This window comes from Protopterus annectens, chromosome 5.part0 (genome assembly GCF_019279795.1).
Source record: "Protopterus annectens isolate FY-2018-M chromosome 5.part0, PAN1.0, whole genome shotgun sequence".
Taxonomy (NCBI): Eukaryota; Metazoa; Chordata; order Ceratodontiformes; family Protopteridae; genus Protopterus; species Protopterus annectens.
Window position 1 is genome coordinate 318,149,853 of NC_056735.1, and position 18,780 is coordinate 318,168,632.

At 39.5% G+C, this 18,780-nt stretch overlaps 1 protein-coding gene across 1 annotated transcript in view; it reads left to right on the forward strand.

Annotated features, from left to right (window-relative positions):
* Window positions 1-451: 451 nt before the first annotated feature.
* The window catches only part of ZFX (zinc finger protein X-linked), a 789,138-nt gene continuing 770,809 nt past the window's right edge, over window positions 452-18,780 (forward strand). Inside the window, exon 1 of the mRNA XM_044071832.1 lies at window positions 452-685. The gene's annotated coding sequence lies outside the window, so the exon portion shown is untranslated. The remainder of the gene's footprint in view (window positions 686-18,780) is intronic.

The following is an 18,780-nucleotide window of genomic DNA, read 5'->3' on the forward strand; positions in this document are numbered from 1 at the left end:
TCCAAGTTATTTTCCGGAAACGGTTTCTTTACGTTGATTGTGTTTAACCTTTTCACATATACTTAAAAAGAATTATGAAAACGTCCTTACTGCACTTGCATAAAACTATTCGTTAAAATGCCTGGCCTCTTGATTACACTGACATAGTAGCAACCACTTATGTTCGTGCCCTTTGGCGTTTTACACCAACTTTGTATTTGTTCAAAAATGAAAAATAAAGTACTAAAGTTATTTTCTTGGTATTCCAAGAACAGAGTTTTCAATTCATATATTCACATAACATCCAACACCGTTAATTTCTGGCCTGAGCGTAGCAAATAAACGATAGCGCCCTTCCGCATTTTCCTACAGCTCTCGGGCAGTGACGTGACGTACTGACGGCAGGCCAGTCCCGGAGAACTGGCCGCTTTTTGTCAGCTCGGAGCTCGGCCCCTCCCTCCCTCCGCCCCGCGGAAAGCACTTTGAGCTTGGCCCACAACTGAGCACGGGGCGAGCTGTTTGGCCTGCCACTTTCTAAGACAGGTGATAAAAAATAAAGTGGCTAGTGAAGCGGGGAATCAGCGTATTTGCTTTCAGAGCAGATGTAACCATTTTGTTGGTCGGCCGACTATTTTCAACCGGTAAAAAGGTCCGCTGTTTAGGCCGAGGACTACCGCTCGAGTCGAAGGCCGCAAGGAGGCCGCAGGTAGGCCTCACTGCTATGGGTACGACATAACGACGGGGGAGGTATTTGTACGGCGTTCTTAATAACTGATTACATTTTAGTACGTTTTGAAAAAATATATTAAATCATACTTACTAATGCGCACATGTTTTAAATAAGTAATTATAAATCTGAACTAGTCGCAATTTACTTTTAAATAGATAAAATTTTTAGATGGTTTGAGGATAAATAAGCATGGCGGAAATACTTTTGCAAAACTTGGAGGAGGAGATTAGCCGCCATTTTGATTCCGTTGTGTACAAATTGTCTAATACGGGTAGTTGGTCTGTAATTGGTGCAGCTGTAGTTTTACTAAACACTTAGATGTACGCATTTTAAGCAGACTTTTATTAGATTATTTCATAACTACAAATAATAATGCAGTTTGGAAACATTTAATTTTACTGTTCGTCATGCGTGTTACAGTTGAACTGCCTCTTTGTATTATAGGAAATCGCGCTAATATCACACACACCACTGAAGTTCTTTGAACTAAAGTAAATGTTAGGCATATAATGTGATTGCATAATTTACTTCATGTTTTATTTCTTGTATTTGGAGTCCTTTTACACATATCCTACAAGTGATTTGTCTTGTTTTTATTATTTAGTTCTGCTTATATGTGTCAATAATAATATGCCGGCAAGTATGTCTGACTTATTTGCCCAACAGAATGACTTGCGTAGTAAACATTCCAAGTTGGGAGTATTTATTATATTTCACACTAGTTGTTTATGTTTCTCACCACTGAAGTTTTTGTAGGAGGGGCAAGTTTGAAGTGTAAACTGTGAAGCAGTCGTTTAATATGGGAGAAAAGGTATGGTTAGGGATTCCTCCACGTGTGTGGAGATCTATTGTGGGAGGCGTGATTTAGTTAAGTAATGTTGCTATTAGTACTATTTTAATTTGTTAACTGTGTGCTTATGTTATTGTGTAACTGATCAAAGTAGGTAGCCACGCTTAATATTTTTACACAGTATTCAGGACTGTGTTATTAAAATACAACCCCCAGCTGTGAGAATTAAGACGGGCAAGATCACATAGTTTGACATATAGGTTCCTTACGTGTAAACACATCTGTTATTACTCGAAACGTTGTAAATAACGTAAACCGCCCAACATTCATATTTGTTATCCCGAAGTGTGAGCAGCGAGCGATGAACTTCATTCATGATTTGCGTCGCGATAGACAGTTTTTGAGTTGTATGGCACACCCCTACAGAGGCGCATGTATCACTTACGAACACCATTAGATGATTTCTGTTTTTACAGTTACTGCTACACAGTGGATTGTATCTTAGACATTCAAATTAAGAAATGCAATGTGTGCCTCTGTTGATGTATAGTATACATATTAGTTGAATGTGTTACTCTGGACCATTCTGATGTTTAAGCTACTTTATTTAGCTTCTGGTTATTGCTTTATTGTGGTGTGTTAGTAAGTTTTCGGTTTTAAATATTTCTTTTTTAGTCTTCTGCACCACGCATTTATTTTGGTGGTTCCATTCTTGGTCTCTGAATTCCTTGGTTTCACGTTTCTGGCAGTATTCCGGGTGTGTGTGTGTGTGTGGTGGTGGTGGTGGTGGTGGTGGTGGGGGGGTAATCTGCTCCATTAGTAGTGCGGGGTTTGGTGTAAAGCATAGGGCTTAGTCATATCCTATGACTTTAATACAATATTTAGCTACTACATTTCTGAATACCATAAGTGGTAATGTTTGGAGGTTTCTTTGTTTTGCTGTTAATTTCTTTAACTTTTGTACCCCTCATGATAAAGTTGCAAGTTAGTAGATTACAGTGTGCTGTTTGAGTTTCACCATTTATTCACCTTTTCTCCTGTAACCACACCAGAACTATGATGTAATGTAAATCTTTGCTCATTACCTACCATGACAACAGTAGAGCATTATGGTTAATTACACCCACAATTACCTCCGTACCATCATGCACCCACTTCAAAACTTTATTAAAAGCACACCTAAAAACATGCTGGCTATGCCCTTGCAACTCTCACTCTAATATCACCCACCCCATCCAACCAATATCTTTCTTTCCACTCCATTAACTACCTTGATTATAGCAAGTTCAGATGCTCATAAGCCTAGTACTTATTGTAACATTTGTTAATATCTGTTATGTACTTCACAGATAAAGATTCTAGTTGTCTACTGATGTACTATGTTCTTCATCTGTAAATATGTTCATAGGTTGGTACTGCGTTATCTGCTCGAAGGCATATGTCAGCCCAGCCATGTTGTGTGATATTCACCGCCCCTTTAGTAGTTCCCTAGACCCTTGTACTAGCAGCTAGTACCCTTGGCCCCTATCTAGTAGTGCTGTTGTTGTTATCCCCGGTGTGAACTTTCTGTTACCCATCCACTCATCAAGGTTCCTCTTGAAGAGTGATAGTGAGGGGCTCTGTCTTATGTAGATTGGGACCCTGTTCCATAGTAAGGGAAGTCTCTGCGAAGGGAATCAATCCCTCCAGCATGTTCTATTCATTGTTGTGTTGAGGTTTATATCCTAGAGCGTGTAGCTCGAGTAGATTTGGTTTTGCTAAGATGGAGCATGTTCAACAATTCTGGGTTGGACATGGCTCTGTACATTAGACAGAGATCGCCTCTGAGAAAGCGGTATGCAACAGAGAACAGTCTTAGCTTTTTCAATCGTGCTGCATAGGGCAACTGTTTGAGGCCAGTAATCCTCTTGGTTGGGTACCTCTGTGGTCTCTCCAGCTGCTGGAGATGTCTAGCCAGGTACATTCAAATTGGTGCATTGTACTCAATAATGGGTCTGATGAGGGAAGAGTAGAGGGGCACCATTACATCCTTAGATCTTGATGCGAACCCTTTCGTGATCAGATGGGTCACATAGAAGGATTTTCTAACCACTTTGGCAACATGGTTATCAAAGGAAAGCTGACTATCTACTTGGGTCCCTAGATCCCTTATTTCTTTTTCAGATTTCAGGGGATTACCTCCTATGTTGTAGTTTGCGGGTACTCTATTTTTTCCAAAGGGGATTACTATGCATTTTTTTGTATTTAGCGTGAGACCATGGCTTTGACACCCTGCATCAGTCTCATTTAGGCCCTTCTGGAGGATCTCCATGTCGGCCGGAGATTCTATTATAGCACCCAGTTTGCAGTTGTCCGCAAACTTAGTCAGCCACAGCCCTTCCGTGCTTGCCTGTACTTCTGAGAAGTATATGCCAAATAGGAGGGGCCCCAGGACAGAGCCCTGAGGCACACCACTCGTTACTGGTCTGTATTTGGACATAGATCCCGCTACTCTTACTTTATGGGATCTGTCTGAGAGCCAGTTTGTGATCCATCTTGTGACGTAAGGGTTTATGCACAGGCTGGTGAGCTTATCAATAATTCCTGAATGGGGAATGGTGTCATATGCTTTAGCAAGGTCAAGCTAAGCCATGTGTACTTCCTTTCCCTTATCTGTAGCCTGAGTAACTGTCTCAAAGAAATCCACCAGGTTCTGGAGGCATGACAAAGCCGAACTGTGTGGGGTCCAGCGACTGGAGGTTCCCAATCTCTCCATTTATGAGTTCCATAATGATTCGCTCCATAGCCTTACAGATCAAACTGGTCAGGCTTATTGGTTGGTAGTTCCCAGGGTCAGTTGTGGCCCCACCCTTGTGTAGTGGGACCACTGTTGCCGTGCGCCATTCTCTGGGCACATATCCTGTGGAGAGGCTGAGACTGAACAGGGTATTAAGATACGGGGTTAATTCCTTTTGGAGCTCGCGTATGACACAGCCTGTTGTAATGTAAGTAATTGCTATGTAAATTGTTAATCGCTATGTAATCCAATGTAACTACTGTCTGTTTATTTTAACTGTGGAGCTTTTCTCCCCGGGCCTCCGCTGAAAATGGACCTGCATCCAGTCGGACACTCCCGGTCAACAAATATAAATAAATACATAAATACATAAAATAAATAAAATAAAATAAAAAATAAATAAATAAATAAAATAAATACATTAATTAACCTGCTACTTTAGATGAGCTGCTTCGCTACTACCACATCACGTGCACTTTCATTTTGAGGTATTCCATTCGCAGGAACTAGTTGAAAACTTGTCTTTTTAAGAAGTAACAATTGGTGATTTAACATGGAAAAGCAGCAATTTATACATTATTTATACTATGAGGCAGAGGCATCAGTCTTCCATGATGTCATGGCAGGGATTTTCAGCTCTGAGAATTTTTCAGTGGACTGTCCTTACTAACACAGTACATTTCAAAATCAACACTCTTTTTTGTTTCAGAAACTGTATAATCTGGAATTGTATGCAGTAAAGGGGTTGTATCCAGGTTTGTTGTAGTTGCTATGAAACATGACCCACACGCTTTATTGTGTAGGTATTTTAATATAGTGGCAGTGCTGCCTCTTCCCAGGTGATGATAGCTGGCTCTCCAAAGATATTTTTGCAGTTTATTCCTATTTTGCTTCCTCAACATTAAATGTGCAGACAGGGTTGCTTTTGGTGCTGTGGCAGTCTTTAAAAACGATGGATCTCAAACGGTTTCTTACTTCAGTGTCTTGATGACCAGGGCTGTGTTATATCGTAACCAAAAATGTTGTGGCCTTGCTCGCATTGAGCTGGTAAAACCTTTTAAATATCCGGGTTTTCAGTTTGTGGAACTGTGGTTTTGAGTAGAGCTGTTTGCTGTGAAAGACTCTAGTTGGGGTTGCTGCTTTGTCTTGAAGGCTCCTTGACTTCTATTTCAAAAGCTGTAACTGCCAGGGTGGTTCTATCTTTTTCTTTATGTTTGCTTTGTCAGTCAAAACATAAAGTTTAGGTTGTTTTAATTAATTGCTTGGGTTTGTTGACCTGGAAACATCTCTGTGGAATAACCCTTTTCAGCAGAGGCCCGGAGAGACAAGCTCCACAGGATACAGAGGGAAAGTAATTGACATGCATATGTAATGAATAATATACGTAACAAATGATTTGAACATACAGTAATGAGAAAAAAACATTGTGCATACAAAAGTAAGAACAGAAAAACATTGACGATTTACATATGAATAGTTATTGTCATAATACAAATTATATGTATACTATATAACACATGCGCATATGTATATATATATATATATATATATATATATATATATATATATATATATATATATAAAACTTTATTTTTGGAGTATTCTATGACAATCATTGTTGTCATTATTTGTCGTTATTGGCTGGGAAAGTCTGACTGGGCAAAACCCATTTTTAGTGGTGACCTAGAGGGAAGTGCTCCATCACAGTACAAGTAAATTTAGACAGTTCTAACAAGAACAAAAGTTACATTTTGTAGAATAACTAGTATAATTATAAGACTATTGTACAGCAAAGTATTTACATCAGTATATACAGGTTTATACGGTTCTGGTAGCTCTAAATTCTTGGAAGTAAATGGATTTCTGTTTTAGAAGGGAAAATACTGTTGTAGTGGAGGGTGTATCTACACAATCATTGCAAGGGGATACAGACATTTTGACTTTATGGCTAGAGTTTAGTAGAGAATATGTGAAGTTAGAAAAGATTCAGGTGAAATGTGAAAAGTTAGTGTGGTATGTATGATTTGGTTCATAGGTTGGTACTAGGCTGTCAGCCCTAGGGCCTATACAAGCCTAGCCATAACAATTCCCTGGCTATTTCTTCCCACACTATTTACTTCCCTGGACCCCTGTCTAGCAGGACGACTGATGTGATCCCCGGGGTGAATTTCCCTTCTTGAAGAGGGCCAAAGAGGCACTCTGCTTGACATGTATGGACAATCTATTCCAGAGTCTGGGGAGTCTCTGGGTCAGGAACCTATCCCTCCAGCATGTTTTGTTTGTTGTGATGACACGGTTTAGATCCCTGGAGCGTGTGGCTCTGAGGGATTGGGATTTCTTTAAGTGTAGCATGTCCAACAGCTCTGGGTTTGACATGGCCTTGTATGTTAAGCAGAGATCGCCTCTGAGTAGACGATATGCGACAGAGTATAGCTGGAGTTTTTTAAGGCGTTCAGCATATGGCAGTTGCTTTAGGACTGTGATTCTTTTAGTGAGGTATTTCTGCGGCCTTTCCAGTTGTTGCAGATGTCTTGAGAGGTACATACCAAACGGGGCGTTGTATTCTATAATGGGTCTAATGAGGGATGAATACAGTGGGACAATGACCTCCTTTTTTCTGGATGAAAAGCCCTTAGTGATGAGGTGTGCCACATAGAAGGATTTCCTGACTGTTGTGGCAATGTGGTTATCGAAGGTGAGACCACTGTCCACCTGTGTCCCTAAGTCTCTTATCACACTTTTGGTGTTTAGTGTACTGCAACCTATATGGTAATTCACGGATACATGTTTTTTCCCAAAGGGGATAACTGTACATTTCTTGGCATTGAGCTTGAGCCCATGGCTTTGCCACCAAGCATCTGTTTCTGTAAGGCCCTTTTGTAGAGTATCCACATAATTTGAGGCTTCAATAATGGCTCCCAGTTTGCAGTCATCTGCCAACTTTGTTATCCAGAGTCCCTTAGTGTTGGCCTGTACTTCAGAGAAGTAGATGCCAAACAAGAGCGGTCTCAGGACTGAACCCTGAGGTACTCCACTTGTCTGGAGCTGGATTTGGAGTCAGCTACTTTTACAGTGTGGGTTCTATCAATAAGCCAGTTAGCAACCCATTGGGTGACGTAGGGATTAATGCCCAGCTTAGTAAGTTTATCTATGATTCCAGAGTGGGGGATGGTGTCAAAGGCTTTGGCAAGGTCTAGATAGGCTGTGTGGACCACCTTACCCTTGTCCATGGCTCTGGAGACTGATTCGAAGAAGTCAATCAGGTTCAGGAGACAAGATCGGCCCTTTATGAACCCAAACTGGGTGGGGTCCAGTGTTTGAAGGTTGCCAATGTCTTTGTAAGTTCCATGATAATACGCTCCATGGCCTTGCACATAAGGCTTGTCAGACTGATGGGGCGGTAGTTTCCGGGATCCAAGGTGGATCCCCCCTTGTGGAGTGGGATAACTGTAGCTCTGCGCCACTCAGTGGACACGAAACCCGAGGGCAGTACTTTAAGATGGGGAATAAAGATGGAGGAAATGCTGGGATATTGGAGAGTCAGCATGATGCTGAGCATAAACACAAGTGTTTAGATATAGTTTTAGGAGGCTTTTAAAGTGCACTCGTTTGTTAGCGAGTTTGATCTGTTGTGGGGTGGTGATCCATATTTTTGAGACTTGGCAGGAGTGAAGTAAGTCTCCGGTCGAGTTACTAGACTTGGTGGTTCTTAGTAAGAATTTGTAAGCAGAGTGGAAGTCCCTTGAAGGGAAGTAAGACTGAAAGATATTTTTGTTGTGGAGTATTTGTCTCTGTAGTAAATTATTTTATAAGCAGATACTAATTGTGAATATTTTAGGACGTTGCTTCGTTTGAGCCTGTTAAGTTGTCTCAAGGCTTGATAGTGGTGTGCTCTGTTTTTGAGCTACTGGCAAATTTAGCAGTTTTATTGCTTCAAAGGACTAGTTTGGATTCAGGAGTGATATTTTGGTTATTTAGGATAGATGCGCAAAGAAGGGCAGAAAATGGGTAGGTTGAGGCGGTTTTCCATGCTGTATTGTTTTACTTTTCCTCTATGTGGGGAGTCCATTTTCTTTCCAAACATCTTTATTAAATTTTCACATGTGATAAAGGCAATCTTACATTTATTTAAATTAAAAACATACAAAATGATATTGCTTTAGTTGCAAACAGTTTACATCACAGAACCATTGAAACAACTGTAGTTGCAAACATTATACATCATTTATAAACCATCCAGTCATTGTTAAGCATTTTATGGCTCATTCAAATCCCATCTCTTAAACCTCGTTCTTGCTTTGCATGTATTGTTCCCACAGTTCCCATTTTTTGCTGTGTAGTTTGCTCCTTCCCTTTTCTAAAGATCCAAATTTCCGTTGTTTTGTCTTTGTTACTATATTCACTACTTCTAGTAAAGTTGGTCTAGACTTTTGGTTTCTATTTTCTAGTAATTGCATTTTAGGTGGCCACCATAATTTGACTCGGCAAGGCTCTACTGTGTCTAGGCAATTCCGATTCTGTAGTACAACTCAAAAAATCATCTCCCCAGTCAGTTCAATCCACTCACCCAGCATCTCCGACAGAGCGGTCTGCAGGGAATCCCTAAAGACTGCCGGCACATTACATTCACAAAAAGTATGCTTCCAGCGACCTCTTTCTTGCCTGTCACTCCTCCAACATTTGCTATCCACCTGAGGAAAAATTCACTCCACTTGGGGTATTAAAAAATACCTATATAAACACTTCCAGGCAAAGATCCTAAATCTTCTAGACTTTGTTGGCTATTTGGGAGATATACATATCCCCCATTGTCTATTTGTGAATTGCTTATCCAATTTTGCTCTCCAGACCTTTCTAAGCTCTTCTGATTCTTTTAATTATCGTGCAATGTTTTATATGCTTTACTAATTTATTCATTTTTAATGACAGCTTCTGTTCTAGATTCTATTAAAAACTCTACCAGTGCTGCCTGTCATTAAGGAGCCCCCTATTTCTTTCTCTTTGCCCATACTCTCAGTCCTTCATACGTAATGCAATATCTATCCTGCAGTCCAAATAAATTCTTGGCCTCTTCCCTTTCTATCACCTTTCCCTTTCTAGTTATTTGCTCCCAATACCTTGGTTCCTTTGCAAGTTTTCTCCAATAAATTCCAGTCCCCTCGTGGTTTTATCTGTATCCCTGACCACAGTCTGGGCAAAATTTATTTTCTCCATTTTCATGCTGGTTTGATTCTTAGAATACTCCCTGCTGTTTTATGAATGTGATGCTCTGTATGATTTTTGGTTGTTCTCATTAAGAGTGTGCTTCCAAAATCCCATCGTGTCTCCATAAATATGGATATTGTTGGACCAATTCGCGTGTGTGTACATAATTTACCACTATTGCCTTTGTTTTAGCTTCATTGATTTTGTATCCCGAGAAGATTTGATTTGAAATTTTCTTAAAATGTTCCACAACACTTTAATGTACCTTTCTGGTTTTGTCATGTGTAAAATAATGTAATCTGACAGCTTTCCTGACTACCATACCAACTATATCCTTGAATTTTGGAGTCCATTATTTTCTTTGCCAGTGGTTTTAATTATAATGCAAACAACAAAGTGGAAGCGGACAACCTTGCTTGATTCCTCTACTCAAGCAGAAATTATCGAAGAGGATCCCACCCACTTTAATTTGCACCTCCAATCCCTCATATATTCTTCTAAACAGCACTATGATTGTATCAGGGAAGGGAAAGGCTTCCATTGCCCTGCTCATGATGTCGCAGTCTACTCTCTCAAATGTTTTCTCTGCATCAAGACCCACCAACAAACGTGGTACTTTCTTGCATTCTGCTTTCCTCAGGATCCTCTTTGTTCTGTCAAATGTTTGCACCCCTCCACAAAAACACACTGATCCATAGCTATCAATGTTGGTATCACTTTTGCCATCCTTTTAGCTGTTATAGGTTCATAGGTTCATAGGTTCATACTAGGCTATCTGCCCAAGGGCATTTATAAGCCTAGCCCATAGTTATGTGGCTTTCGCCACCCCTTTAGTTTGAATAAAAACTATGCCTATCATTTTTCTGTGCCTCTGTCAAGCAGTGACACTGAAGTAATCCCTGGGGTATATCTGCGATCTCCCATCCATTGGTCAAGATTCCTCTTGAACAAGGCCAGCGAGGTGCTCTGCCTCACATGTACCGGGATTTTGTTCCACAGCATAGGGAGTCTCTGGGTGATGAATCTGTCCCTCCAGCACGTTCTATTTATAACCGTGTCAAGGTTTAAGTCTCCCGCCCTTGTGGTTCTGAGGGATCTAGATTTTTGAGGTGAAGCATATTCATCAAATCTGGGTTTGACATGGCCTTATATGTCAGGCACAGGTCACCTCTGAGCAAGCGGTATGAGACTGAATAAAGCTGGAGTTCTTTCAGTCGGGCAGCATAAGACATATTTTTGAGACCCTTTATCCTTTTGGTGAGGAACTTTGGGGCCTTTCAAGCTGCATCAGCTGTCTGGTCAGATACATTCGAACGGGCATTGTACTCAATCATAGGTCTAATGAGTGATGAGTACAGGGGACGATGACCTCCCTTGATCTAGATGTGAATCCTTCATGATCAGGTGGGCGATATAGAAGGTTTTCCTAACTACTTTAGCAACATGAGTGTCAAGCGAAGACTACTGTCAACTTGGGTCCCCAGATCCCTGATGACTTTTTCTGTGCTCAGTGGATTGTCACCTATATGGTAGCTAGGGTAACCTTGTTTTTCCCGAAGGGTATGACTATGCATTTTTGGCGTTTAACTTCAGGCCATGGCTCTGGCACCAGTTATCCGCTTCTGTGAGGCCCTTCTGGAGGATATCTGTGTCAGATGTGTTTTCGACTATGGCGCCCAGTTTGCAGTCATCTGCAAACTTTGTCAGCCATAACCCTCCTGTGTTTGCTTGTACTTCAGAAAAGTAGATGCCGAACAAGAGTGGACCCAGGACTGAGCCCTGTGGGACACCACTTGTGACAGGCTTTGAGTCTGACATGGCTCCAGCAACTCTGACCCTGTGGGTTCTGTCGCTTAGCCAGTTTGCAACCCATCTTGTGATGTATGGGTTTACATTCAAGCTGATGAGTTTTTCGATGATACCTGAGTGGGGTATTGTGTCGAAGGCATAGACATAAAACATTTTATAATCATGGTTTACTATTGAAATGGGCCTGTGTGAAGCTGGATCCGATAGATCTTTAACCTCTTTAGGTATTACTGTTACCACCGCCTTCTTCCAGGATGGTACTTCTTCCTTCTCTTAAAATGCCGTTAAAATCTTCCAGATCTTTATTATTTTTTCCCTCCTTACTTCCATGGGAATACCATCTATTCTTGGGAACTTTTCTGTAGATTTTATATATATATAGCCATCTCATCCCTTGCTGTCCTTTTAGTAATTGAGCCTCATCTACTACTAACTTTGACATATTTAATTTTTCCATAAACATTTCCATTTGTATCTTTTTTTGATTTCCATATTTCTTTGCTTTATACAAATTTTCATAAAATTTCCGAAATATTTCTAATGCTTCTACAGGGTCTCCTGTTAATTTCCTTGTTATAGGTTCCATACGCTTGGTGACTACCCTTTCCACTTTCTGTTACCTGAATTGTTGTGCTAAAAGTTTTTGTGCTCTAGAATTATTATTGCTTAATGGCAGTCTTTCTAAACTCGTGGACATTATCGAGGTAATCCCTTATTTTCTGTTTAGCATTCTGCAGTTGCTCCTTTTCTTATTCTGAGAGATTCCCCCTATTTTGCAATACCTCCTAGTTTTAAACTCCTTTAATTTTATCCCGCTCCTTAGCTGTGTTTTCAGAAGATTTCTATCCTCTCTAGTAGTTCCTGAATTAATTCCACACCACATTCCTTCAATCCTTTCTTTTCAACCGGTAGGTGGCACTGTCTCATTTTTATTTCATTATTTTGTGTTTTTATTTTCGTTATTATTGGTGCATGATCTGAAATGGTTATTGGGTGCATTCAAGACCTTCAATTAAATGCACATGTTCCTGTGAGAGAGAAAAAAATCTATCTAGTCTAGCCCAGTTTTTGTATCCCTGTGAGTAATATGTAAATTCTCTCTGAACTGCTAGTACTGAATTCACATCTTCCATGCCAAACATTTTCATATTCATAATTTTTTTCAAAAATCTACTCTCCTTTGTTATATTTTCCTTCAAGGCCCCCCAGACACATCTTCACTGTTGGAAACCAAATTCCAGTCTTCACCTGTAAGTAATATTCCTTGCTGAGAAAGCTGATTATTTCTCCCAGAATTTTCTTAAGCTCCATTAATGTAATTTTGGGGGTGGGGGGGGGGGAGGTGTAAATGCATGCCAGTGCAATCTTCCTTCCTAGCCAATAACCCCTTAGTACCATGTATCTTCCATTATTATCTTTTCCCCTCTTCTATCACTATTGGAGCTCCTTTTGCAATTAATATAATTACTCCTCTTTTCCTTTGTCCCAGATATTCTGCAGAATAACCATCCTGAAAACCTTTTTTGTATCAAATTCACATGTTCACTTCTTTCCAGGTGTGTCTCCTGTAGTATAGCTATTTGCACTCTACATTTTTTAGTATAGTTCACTACTCTTTCTTTTTTTATATTTCTCTGTAAGACCATTCAGATTGAAAAACATTACAGAAAGCATAATTTGCTTGTATAGTTATTACCACTTTTTAGATATAACTACTCTTTTGCTAAATGTCTAGTTCCAGCTTATTTTACATGTATATACTGTTGGTCATGTTGATCTTTAGTTGTTTCATGTCATATCCATTTGCACCTATGTCACATCTTACATAACTTTTTGTTTTTTTGAAAGCCCTCAAACAGTCCACCCCCCAAAACCCTCCTAAAAGCTGTAAACTTAACAGTAACACACAAAATTATGTACATCTTCGAAGTTTTTGCTTCCTAATAAGAACATACTTTCTAAGTTGATAGCTACACAGACAGGCTAAAGTTAACCAGAAAGAAAGGTTAGTCATGCTAAGACGCAAAGTACATGGTATAGCCTGTGCTATTAGTAAGTGCTGTTTGATTTGGTATATATACACTTGAATGCTTTCAGTAAACACTTTCTCCGAGCCATTTCTGTTTATAAAATTGTCTTCTAGTCACATGCAAACCGGACACAAAACTGCTAAGGGCACCTTGTGTATGAGAAAATAAGCCTTACAATATTGTTGTTCATTTACATGCTTTGTAGTAAACCTGTTACTGAAGAACGCCTAGGGTTTTTACCCAGTCATTTCCATATGCAAGCATGGGAAAAAGCACACTGATTTTTCTTTTGTTATAGTCTCTTAACCAGACTCTTCCACCCCCAGCTCCTCTCGTCCTCATTTTTTTTCGTTGCAGTGCCCACATTTCTCAAAACTGAACAAAGAAAAAGAGAGAAGGGTGAACATGAAAAAAACAAAAGCAATTTATAGTAGTAACCCCATTGCATTAAAAAAAAAAAAGTAAGAACTTTACTTCAAGTCTAACTGGTTTTGTATTATCTTTAAAACTGTCATGCCTGGGAAACCCCCTGATTGTCCAAGTCAATTTCTCTGTTCCTTTTTCTTGTTTTCCCTCGGCCAGTCCCCTTCCACCAGACTGTCTCCAGTTTCTCTCCATGGAGGCATGAATACAAACTGCAGAAGTGCTACTTAGTATACTTATTTGCAAGTGCTAGAAAAAAAAACCTTATAGTATTCAATATTCGTTTTCATTTACTTGCTCTCTGTCTTAAAACAAGGTCCTTAATCAGTCATTTCTCAATGCAAGAATGAAAAAACACATTCATTAGAACCCTGTCATGCCTCCTTAACCAGGCTACCTTTAGTTATTTATTTATTTCATTACATTGCCTGTGTTTCTCAAAACTGCACAAGAAGAAAAAGAGAAGAGGTTAAAAAACAAAAACGCCTGTTTACAATCCCCATTAATACCCAAAAATAGCATGCAAAGACAACCATGCAACACGGATACAGTACTATTAAGAAAAGAAAGTGTTTTCTTTACTCGCAGTTAGCTTTCTCCCATCTTTTTCCCTCCCAAAGCATTTTTCCGAACATTAATGACATGAAGTAGGGCATAAGTCCGCCACTTGGCAACAAATTTTGAAGAAATCCAATATTTCCGGATTTTCTTGTTCTGTCATATTTTACAAATATAATTATTGCATTGTAATCCCACATTATTACTGTTTTTCTCCATCACCCATGTCCTGTTTCTGCTTCATTTCCAGCATACTCTCGATTCTTCTAGTCAACTCTTGTGCTCCTTTCCTTCTCTGCAACATTTTCCATTGATATATTGGAAAAGGTTTCATAGGTGCAGTCAGTGTAGTCTTTATTACCAGAGGAACAAGAAGCCGAATCTCCTTCTGTTTCACAGCTCAGTTTTTGTTGGACAAACTTTTGTATTTCTTCCTTAGCATGCACTTAATCAAAAATTATTTTGTCTCTCCAGGAAAGAATTCCTTGAAGACAGCTGGATACAACCGTTTGAATCTTTTGCATCTCGACGTTCTCTGAATAGTGGAATGAATTTACTTTTCTCTTGCCTAGTGTACAATGAGTAATCGTTCTCCACAAAAACTCTGCTGTCTCCTACTTTTAGTATTTTGTTTATCTGCCACAGTTTTGACAAAATCAACTCTTCTTGTTGGTAGGATTGCACCCTTACGATTCAAAGTCTAGGTTGCTTCCTTATAGCTAGATTTGGAGCATACATGCAATGTGCCCGTTTAGCTGGTAAGTCCTGCTGTGGAATACCAGTCCAGTTGCTTATTTGTGCTTTCATAAATTTAATGCAGTCTGTTCATAGCTGAAAATCTCAAGTTTCCTCTACGTGCTGTGTTTTCTAATTCTGTTATTTTTTTTTTTTTTTAAACATCTCTTCCTGAGCAGTCTCAAATTCAGCCAGCCTTTTCTCCATTTCGACCTGTGATTTTTGCAGCTTTATTATCTCATTTGAATATCTGTGTAAAGCTTCTTCCATTTGTTCCAGCCTTTTGTTGTTTGTGTTGATATACTCTTTGTTTTGTTATCTTGCATCCTCCTGTAGGTTATTGAAAGTCATGTCTGAAGGTTGCATTACTTTGCTGAACAGCTGCAGAACTCTAGTCAGCGTTTCTTCCTCACTTTTTGTAGCTGATTTGTTTGTTTATTTATTGATTTTGTTGATTTCTTTGATTGACTGACATTTGTTGACTGGGAAAGTCCACTGGGTCAGAATAACCCATTTTCACCGGAGGCCCGGGGAGAAAAGCTCCAGTAACAAATTAGAAATTACTACAGTAAGCAACTAAACAAAAATTATTATACAATTTAGAGTAATAAGAAACCATACAAATATAAATATTTGTCGTAAATAGTCTTTCGGCTTTTCCCAGTTAGGAGTCGCCACAGCGGAACTCCTGTCCGCTAATGATTGGCAGTGGATTTTTACAGTGCCGAGTTGCCCAACCTTCAAAGAAGGCACACCCATTCATTCACGCACGCACCTACCTGTATGTCATTAAGCGTCACTCAACCACGGGGAGGACATGCAGACTCCACACAGAAGGTGCTCCAGCCGAGAATCGAACAGGAGAACCTCTTGCTGTGAGGTGACAATTAGGCTGCGGTGGTACAGCGGTTAGTGGTGTTGCCTCACGGCAAGATGTTCTCCTGTTCGATTCTCAACTGGAGCATCTTCTGTGTGGAGTCTGCATGTCCTCCCCACGGTTGAGTGATGCTTAAAGACATACAGGTGGGTGTGTGCGTGAATGGGTCTGCCTTCTTTTAAGGTTGGGTGTCAGGCTGACAACTCTACACTGTAAAAATCCACTGCCAATCATTAGCGGACTGGGGAGTTCTGCTGTGGCGACCCCTAATTGGGAAAAACCGAAATACTATTTAAACAAATATAAATAGCATTTCTTATTGATAGAAATATTGTCATTGTGCAGTGAAAATAAATGACAGTAGAACATGCACAGTATATAAATGGATAACTTGTTGAGGACGTTCAGTATAAACAATCATGACACACACTTTTCCAGGTCTTCTGTATTTCTTTATTCCTGGCATCCAGGCAGTGTACTTAACTAGCCAGTTACTGAAATTCACCTATAAACACAAGTCTACTGGCCTTCTCTGTTGAGCTTCTGTTTTCACACTGGGAGAGCTAGAAACAAGCTGGTACTCTGTGTGAAGCCATCTTGGAACTCCCCAGGGAGTCTAGTTTTTGATCTTTTTTTATGGTTTGTAAGACATTGGTAGTTAAGCTTGAGATTTTCATTAATAACAACTCATGGGAGTCTACTGTGTTGCAACTATTTCTAGTTTACTATTTGCTGAAGACTGCTTTTGGTTGTTGTGTTATGGATGGGGTGAAGAACATTAATTTTGTTTTGTTGGGATTGAGGAACATGCATTCACTTAGTCAGTTTTCTACAAGATAAAAGTTTGGGTATATTCCTGTAGGTTGTAGAGAGATGAGGCTGCACATATTAATGCAGAATCACTGGCCCATTTTACAATTCTTGCTTGTTGTGTTATTGTGGTCTGTGTAAAGTATTTGTTGAACTGGGAGAAGACTGATTTCACTGCAGTTATTGGTTGTAGGGGATGGGGTGGTAGTTTGGCCTCTGGGTAAACTAACCTATTTGGGGAATATCAGATAACTGTAGGGTTTTTGATGTTTGTTGTGAACGTTATTATAGTAGGTTTGTTTGTCTAGTTTGATATTGAGTTTAGTAAGATTTCATAGATGTTTAGATGTCTGTATTGCATTTTTGAGTTTTATGTTTGTGGCTTTTTTTTTCATGCTATGTTATATTCTAACATTAGGTTTGTTTCTTTATGGTGCAGGGTTAGATTTGACTCTTATTGCAAACTGAAGCTAACACATTAAGAATTTGTAGGAAAATGTCTTTGAAGTAGAAGACTGCAGAGTCTAGAGGCATAGATTTTAGTATATTCCAGTTAGTGATATGGTGTTTTACTAAAGATGTCTTTGTTGAACTTGGCTGAATTTCATATTTGGCTGTATGTAATTTTTGTCCAGGCTATTATAGCATGTAGTGGCGCATGTTGGCAGGTTATCAATTATGGTGTCTGGTAGGTGTCCAATTGAAATTACTTTGGAGAGCACCTAGTCTAAGATTGACTGCCTGCTGGAGTTTTTGTCTGTTCTAATAGGGGATGTAACTAATTGAGTAAATCCCATTTAAATGTATGGATTCTGTTGAGGTTGTGCTGTTTATAAACTGCCAGTCAATGTTTGTCTCCTAGGGTAAGGGTTCCATATTGGAAAACATAAGATATCTAATGAAGTGGATTTTCAGCAGTGTTGATATTGTTACGTGGTGGGATGTAGAAAGCTGAGGTACAGATTGTTTGTTTGCTTTTATTTTGAGTGTGGCTGAAATATTAGCATTGTTAAATTTTAGTATCTCTTAAGTAGGATTATATTTATGGAGCAGTACCATCTGCTTTCTTCTTTATGCTGAGTATATTAAATCCTGGAGGGGTGATGTCATTATCTGTTATTTCTGATTGTAGCCAGGTTTCTGTGCCAATTACTGTATTGGAGTAGAGGACAGTGAGGTTGCATGGATGCCATGGATTTTATTACACCTACTTTTCTGGTTCATATATAACAAGTGGAGGTTATGCTTGGAGGATAAATGTATGTGAATAGTGGTCTTTAGGTGTGGTTTGGCCAGGGTAGACTTGCTGATGGGGGGGGGGGGGGGGGAGCAGGGTTTGGCTGAATGTCTACTGTTTTTGAGTGGTTCTATTATATATACAAGTATATAACCAAATAGACTTTTTTGCTTTGGTTTTATTGGTGTACTTGTAGCTGGATAGTTCAGTTTTGTATTTGTTTTATTGGTGCCCTTGTAGCTGGATAGTTCAGTTTTGTATTTGTACCTGAATAGATTTATGGTGTATGAATGTTAGAGGCTGGATCATGGTTGTAAGGGAGAGATGGGTGGGGAATTTGTTGGGTAGATGTGCTTAGGTGAGCAAAGTAAATTTCTGTGTTAGGAAAGTCTGATAGTTGATAGAGGCAAGAAAGTAGAGGAGAGCAGCTAGAAAAGCATTAGCTAATGGTTTTTAAACATATAGTGTATAACTACAAGTATGATGTAGGTTAAAATAGTGCAAATAAAGAATAAGTTGCTTTGGTAGAATAGCAATAGAGAGTTAGTTGTGTTATGTCAGCACTTATTGGTTGATGATTGTATAATGAATGTGTGTTGTGATTGGTTGTGGTTGTGAGGAGTGGAGTTTAAATCCAGAGGTAGAGGTAATGGGTGGGAATTTGGGATAGGGTAGGGGAAGCTGAGTGAGCCCAGCCAGTACAAGGGTGAATGGAACCATGTTACCTTACAATCTTTGTTGGTGAAGGTAAGCTTTCCTGGTGAAGATAAACAGCTGTAGTAATGGTAGGTAAATGTTTTGGAAACTAAATGGCACTGTAG